The sequence below is a fragment of the Ascidiella aspersa genome, chromosome 5 (assembly GCF_963924565.1).
Source record: "Ascidiella aspersa chromosome 5, kaAscAspe10.2, whole genome shotgun sequence".
NCBI classification, from domain to species: Eukaryota; Metazoa; Chordata; class Ascidiacea; order Phlebobranchia; family Ascidiidae; genus Ascidiella; species Ascidiella aspersa.
In genome coordinates, this window is record NC_139451.1 from 2952142 (window position 1) to 2959839 (window position 7698).

Sequence of the window (7698 nt, forward strand, 5' to 3'; positions counted from 1 at the left end):
GTCAGTTCATAGCTTTAATGAACACTTTTTAGTCCATACATAGCTCAAATAAAACTAATTTCGGCACTTTTTGTTCCGTATGCAAATCCATTAAAACTAATATAAAAATTTTTTAACCCTGCGTAGCTCCAATAAATTAAAAAACTAAACTCGCCACTCACATATGAACACTTTTAGGCGCAAATATTCAAACTGTAAGCAAACCTAATCCATAGTCATAAGTTCTTATGTTACTGCAAACTAGATTATTTTGGTCTGGTCTTGCTTAATTAATCAATTTCGGTGATATAACGGGGTTGTTCCTAAGCAAAAATTTACATCAATCGGCACTCGCCCGGACGAAATAACACTCGCCAAATTTTTTGGCACGCCGTCCGCAAATTTTCGACCTAAAGCGGTCATTTTTTGGGTTATCGTTATTCTGTTTAGTGGTTTTTATACGTAAACAGCAGTTTTTATAAAAGTCTGGTTGTTTATTTCCAAGCACTGATGAACAAATTAATGAACCATAAAGCAGTTTACGCTTAAGACAATGTTTTAGCGAAATATTTTTAACAATCTTTAGTGTAAAAAATAACACTGACGTCACTGACAATTTAGTCGCCACGGCCTGCCTGTTTTCCATTTTTATAAAAATCCTTGAGCTCTCTTTTTTTCGTATTCTGTTTTTCTGTGCTTGAAGAGCGTTTTACCGCAGGTTGCTTCACGCCACAAACAAAACGCCACATTTCGCCTAACACTATAGTTTGCAGTTACACAAGTAGGCGATATTTCCAAATATCGTAGTGTTCAGTGGAGGTTTCGGTCCCTCAAAACATAAAAAAACACTGCTTACAAATATTATTATAAAACATTTCTATTGAAACTTATTGTTAGCAAAAACTGTAGCAATTGCTCTTCATTTCGCAAAACAAACAATTAAATAAATACAAAAAAGTAGAATTATTATCCTGGGTACATCGCAAGTCCAATAAACTTTTCCAAAGACGTCAACGACTGGGTTAAACATTTAAATATTAACAACGTTCAAGTTAAACGATAAACCTTATTACTATTTGCCACTGCAGCAATGACGTATTTGACGATTTTTTTTTAAACGGGACAAAGAGTCTTTATTACGGGGTTCGGACGTGACTTCGGTTAACCTTATTATTTGTGTAGTGTTGAATGCATTTGCGTCTTAGTTTTTAGGGAAATAACTGGCGCTAAGTAATATTTCGCTTAGTAGTGGTGCTTAACACAAGTTGTCCTACACCAACTAATTAAATTTCTCGCCAGTCGGGCGAGTAGGTGTCAATCGGCACTCACCCGGAGCGATTTGCACTCGCATTGGCGAGCGGGCGAGTGCTTAAGGCCAACCCTGTATAAAGGCTCAAGTCCAAAAAATGTTGCTTTTGTGCCTTTTAGACACAAAGGGTAGGGCAAAATACAAATCTCCCAAATTTAACTGTACCTATTTTTTTGTATTTAGGGTTGAAACAAAGATTGAAATTAATTTCTTATTTGTTTTCACCCAAGCTTTTACCTGCGACGCTGCACTAACTGTAATCAACTCGGGAACAGTTACCCTCACATTACCCGCTTCTCCTGGCTACACGGGCAACACAGTTGTAACTCATGCGCTGCTGGATTAGCGTCAACTGTTGGTGCCAATACTGCTGAATGTAGTGCACTTGACACGTGGACACTAACATCGTTGGATTGTAGAGGTAACATTTTTCTGTTTGTTCTACTTTTCACAAAATCATAAATATTAAATAGTTTGCTGTAATACACAAATACCTTCGGAAAAGCTTACAATAAAAATGTCAGCCTGAGAAGGTCTAAATTGCCAGCAATGCCAGGCAAGAAAAACAACCAAATTGCGGTGAGGTTTGAACTTACGACCTTCGGCACAACCATAGCTCAACATGCTTTTTGCATTCTCTTCGAGATTCAAACTGTATACTTTGTATTTTATTTTTTATCACTGATCACACAAAAATAATAAATGCACATCGTGAAGTTCAAGCGAATTGTTGGTTGTTTTTCGATTAAATAACTCTCCAAAAGTCTTTGAGTATCCAAAGTCATGTCCCTAAAATACTTGGGTTTGTCAATTAAAATTTATTTTGCTTGTCAAAAGATGCTAATTAACAACAAAAAGTGTCTTGGCAATGTTATGTTAGGAAAAAGTTTAAAATACCTCAGATTTTTACGCGCTAAATGGAACTGGATGGAGGTGTTTCATGTAATGCATTAATGTTAAATTACAGCTGCATGTACATCATTGCCTAGCGTTGTGGAAGGCACCTTAGCACCCAATGCTCTTCCTGCTAATGGAGGATTTGCAAACGGTGATACAGTCACAGTGACTTGTAATGTCGGGTTCGTTATAACTACTGCAACAACCACTTGTTCTGCTGCAAGCAACACGTGGACTGTACCCACATTGACATACGCAGGTAAAACAATTAACTTTGCTTAAACTAAATATAGCAGAACCAGCGTTGTAATAAATTAAACTAATAACTTAACTTAAGGGCACTTAAGTCATTTTTTTAAATAACTTGGACTTGACTGAAGACTCTAGACCAAAATGAGTTGTCTTGAGTGAGGTCTTTTAGACAAATGACTTGACTTGGACTTGTTTTTCTAATAACTGGACTGAGACTGAAGTTGTTTTTTCAAATGACTTGACTGGGACTTAAGTCATTTCATAACAACTTGTTTACAACACCGAGCAGAACCAATAACTGATTTCACCAAATTTGGACAAAAGGATGTTTTTCTGATTTTGTAAATGGAGGTTAGCATTGCCGAACCTGAAATTTTTTATCGAACGGAAAATAATGCAACAATTTGCATTTTCTCAAAAGTTAGCACACAGTCACCAAATGCCAGCCAAGCGCGTGATTCCACATTTTTACAATGTACATCCATATTTTACTAATATTTTGTCCCATCAATATCCCTTTTGTTTTGCTTAACTTAGTAGTGAAAACATTTTGTAGAGAAATGTTAAACATAGAGCTCCATTTTCTATTCCTCGAGCAAAAAAATTTGTAAGAGGCGTAACGTTTGTAATATCAGCTACTTACGGTTCTCTTATAGGCTTATAGTCTCTTAGTAATGCAGTTAGTAGCACGGCTGTTGTAGCAAAAAGGGCCACCTACTGTAGTCGTCTGAGTTTTATTTCCGTTATGTATTTATACTGCATCAATCTCAAGCAAGTGGTTTTCTTTTAATCCTAATACAAGCAGTTCTGACTTTTCGTCTGAAACAAAAAACATGCATCTACAATAAGGCTGTTTAAATCTGTCTGTCTTTCGTTTTGTTTTTATTAACTCCATTCAATGTTCAATTTTATCAGCAGGAATTCACAACTTTTATGAGGAGGAAGTGAAACACGCATTGGGGCATTATGTGGTATAGACTTCCTTGCTTAATCTAACAGCTTAACTACAATTTTCCAAACTAATGATATCTGAAGTGATTCATTGCTTGTCGTTGGTCACTTAAATTTGAAAAGTATATCTAACAACATTACTAAAATCTGGCATTACCTAACATTTATTCATTTTGGTGTTTTCTGCTGTAGTGCTACGAGAAGTTGTTTAAACAACATGTATTCTCAGCTCGGATGCTGTTTTTACATCTAGAAATTAACTACTTTATTACAAAAACAGTTGATAAAAGATCTTTTCTATATTGTTTTGTTTTTTTGAGATATAACAGATAAAATAATGTGTGAGTCACATTATGTTTGGATTATGTCACATTGCGCATTTTACTAATTTAAAAATATGCTGCTTTCAAGTGTAGACATTTTACTAATTCAATTATAGTAATTTTAAGTGTAGACACTTTACTAATTTAATAAGATACTAATTTTAATAACTTTACTAATTGAAGAAGATACTAATTTAAAGTGTAGACATTTTACTAGAGGATAGAAACTGTTCTTGCAACATTTTATAGGGCCAAGTTAGTTTTAAACTAATTGTTTACTCGCACACGAATTTCTCCCATAAACTGTTGAAATACCTTGAGTTACCATTTCGTAAATAAAATAAGACGCTTCGTATATTTAAATGTCGATACCTGGTAAAAAAATACCACCTATGCTTGTGCAGTAATTAATCTATCCTTGAAAAAGGCATTCGTAATTTGAATTAATAACTCTTGTTTCAATGTTCAACCAGCTATTACCTGCTCGGCATTGACTGTGACCAACGGTGTCATGGCTCCAACCGGCACTGTCGCTTTTAACGGAGAGGTCACTGTGACTTGCGACAGCGGCTACACACTGTCGTCCACTACTGCGACCCTCAAATGCGACGGAACTCTGGCCAACAACTACAACGTGGCCACACCCACCTGTGATGCAAGCAGCACAACCACTACTGCAACCACCACGTCTACCACTACAGGTATGTCGATGTTTACAGTGTAATAACCATTTTTTTGACTTTTTTTTTTGACAACCTAACAATTTCAGGGGTAAAAATTAGAAATTCGAAAAAAAGTGTGTTTTGAACAACCCTAATAATATGCATACGGAGGCAGGTTTTAGCCCCAACTAAAACGTTATTCTTTTGGTCAAAATCCAAACTTATCCCTTGCAACTTCAAAATTGACCCAGAATAACATAGAATGAGCGGTTGGAAAATATACAACTTATCCAACACTTTAATACAAGATGGGCCGGATAGCGCCTTTAAAACTTTTATTCGAATTCACACTACTTGTTTTGTGCAATAAACTATTTGTGTGGGCACATTATGCACGGATCTGTAATGTAGCTTGATAATAAATTGCAAAGCCAAAAAGGTCGAGTAGATCGACAGCATCTTGATTAAGACGTTTCGATACGAGCTTGTATTATCTTCAGTTGATGTGACTGAGAAGCACATTAAGCATCACTCATAAGAGATGTTTGACACCTGAAGGTGCAAAATAATGGCCCAACTTTCGAAACTCAGACTGATAATAATTGTGTCCCATCTCTTATAAGTGATGCTTAATGTGCTTCTCAGTCACATCAACTGGAGATGATACAAGCTCGTATCGAAACGTCTTAATCAAGAAGCTGTCGATCTACTCGACATTTTTGGCTTTGCAATTTATTATCAAACTCTTTGTGTGATTTATGACTAAAAAAATAATTCGAACTTTCGTTTTTTAGGTGGCAGCTCGACAGTTTTCCATTTGCAAACAAGTTTCGTTGTGATGGTTCTCTCTGCATTTGCTTTCGTCGCGTCTCTCTGAATAAACGTCTTGTTTTGTCCGTAAGAGTGTAGATGTTTGTTTCTTGTTGGTATTTCTAAATCAAAACAACCAAATTCTTCTTTATGAATCAAAAATTGAGGTTTTAGAGGAAAGTCGAATTTACCAATAGACAATCTTTTTTTTAGCTTTTAAGTAGTGCACTTGTTTTGTGACTAATGTTGGTATTTCTTGTCCAAATATTTTGATAAAGCTGTTGTTTAAAATATTAGGCATTCATTCACATGTGGTGTCCGTGTGTTCTAAAATACGACAAGCATAAGTTAACAATATTGTTTGTTTATGAATTTTCTTGGATAATAAATTTCGTCAAGAATGCACGTTTTTCAAAAAAGCAGTTGTACCGCATTGACATTTCTATAATAAACTTTACCGCCATCTAATATCAATTGAATTTTTTTTGCGCTAATTTTGAATAGTTACGTTAATGGCTAAGCCCTAAGCAAACATGGTGTTATGGTCATACGTGAGTCTAACATATAAGTGTTTATGTAAATAAACTGTAGGTTTCCTCATACATTTGTTTCCATTTTTCTACGTGATTGTAGCGAATCTCAAGAAATACAATTTACCAGATTATAAAGGTGTGCTGTCGCTCTTTGTCATTGTTCAGTCCAAACAAAAGGCTTTTGATGCTTTAAGCTAGATGTACACACGCACATTGTTGCCTTAATATTGGATACTTAGTATAAGAAATTTAGAATATCGAAGCCCAACTTCTAACTCAGTGGTTCTCAAAGGGAGCAACTTGGCTCCTTAGGGAGGTAAATTTAAATTTGTACCTGCGAGGAAAAATGAATATTATTTAATCGGTTTTATGCAAAAAAGCCTCTTAACTATAATTATTGATATCGTGAAGAGCCTATTAGGCCCGTAATCTAAGTCTTTTTTTTTTCTTTACGTCATACGTTCAAACAAACTCAACTTTCAGACAAATAGCGATCCAAGTTTTGTAACAAGTCTTGCATTTTGTCGCAGGTGTGTCTATTGAAGGCCCACTACGTAAAAGAAAACAGTGGCGGATTCATGATACTTGTTTTTAGGGTTAAATGTCACACGTCGCATTTATGCCCAAAACACTGCTATACCATAATGGAAAAAATACTATAGAACAAAGAATATACGCGCAAAGCGCGAAAAATTTCAACTTATAGTTTAAATTGGCAACATATGTAGTTCGACTCTTAAGGCCACATTTGGCACGGTTTCCTTTTCAAGCTGGGCCAATTTAAAATTCTATGTCACACCAACTTTAAAATGATTGAACGGCTATCACGCCGCCCACAACTACATGATAACAACCAAAAGCTAGTCAGCAAATAATTTCTGGCAGATTATTTCAACGTCAAAATAAACTTAATTACGTATATTTTTTGATAACACTAAACTATTCAAAAGTAACTCGCGGCCCACTAAAAATGGCTCTGCGGCCCACATTCGGGCCGCGGCCCATAGTTTACTGACCATTGGTATTCACCATATCTGTTTCAAGCAGTGTTGCAACAGGTCAAGTCATTTTTGCGAGCAAGTCAACGACATTTAATTAACAGAAATTTGATGTACAGTTATGTGTCACACGACGCAATAAATCATGGAATATTGCTTTTGGATAGGCTGGGAAACTTAAGTCATTCCAACACTGGTTTGTTAGGCCCTTTGTTAAGGCGAATTTTGAAAATCAAAACTACACAATTGCTATATTGAACAGCGATACACTCAGTGGTATGGACAGTCCACCGACTTACAAAGTGCCTTTTAAAATAGATGTTGGGGGTTGTTGCAACACCACAGGCTTAGTTGTCGAAAAACTGGATTGCGACATCTTGTCTACTTCTGTACTGACATCGAAAACAATGTGATGGTTGGTATCAAACAACCCTGCTGCCATAAAGACAACTTTATTGTGGCTGTATTTGTTATTTTTCACACGGCTTGCCAGGCAAAAAGTCAGACAAAATACAACCTTCAATGGGGTGTTTTTTCTCGATACAGAAAATGAATAGGAATAAATCCGACCTGTAAACAGAACTACCTCTTCACGGACTCACGGTTTTAATACGACAATGTTTATTCTGTCGCACGTCGTTAGTCTAAATACTAAACAAAATACGGTTTGCCAAATATCAACGAGCGTTTAATTTTTTGAATTTGATGTAACCAGTGTTTTCTAATCAACTAAATCTTTAGGTGCCTCGACCGTTTCTTGGTGTACTGTTCATTTTAGAATGTTGGTTGAGCCGGCGCCTTACCTTACGAGTCTTAGAAGCGTTTCTTAAAGATAGCTGCTTCTATTTTACATTATTAGTGAGTTTTCTTTCACAAAATGCCGCGCTGCGTTAACACAATTAACTGACCTAGAAAAATAGGTATTTTTGTTAAAATTTGTTCATTTTCACGAAATCCAATGTAGCCTGATCGTGTTAAATAAAT

The 7698-nt window shown here is 35.8% G+C and overlaps 1 long non-coding RNA gene across 1 annotated transcript; it reads left to right on the top strand.

Moving 5' to 3' along the window:
* Positions 1-4222: 4222 nt before the first annotated feature.
* On the top strand, positions 4223-5835 carry LOC146141494 (uncharacterized). The gene is made up of 2 exons (XR_014498719.1): positions 4223-4412; positions 5168-5835. It is a non-coding gene; the product is annotated as an uncharacterized LOC146141494 (long non-coding RNA).
* The last annotated feature ends 1863 nt before the right edge of the window (positions 5836-7698 follow it).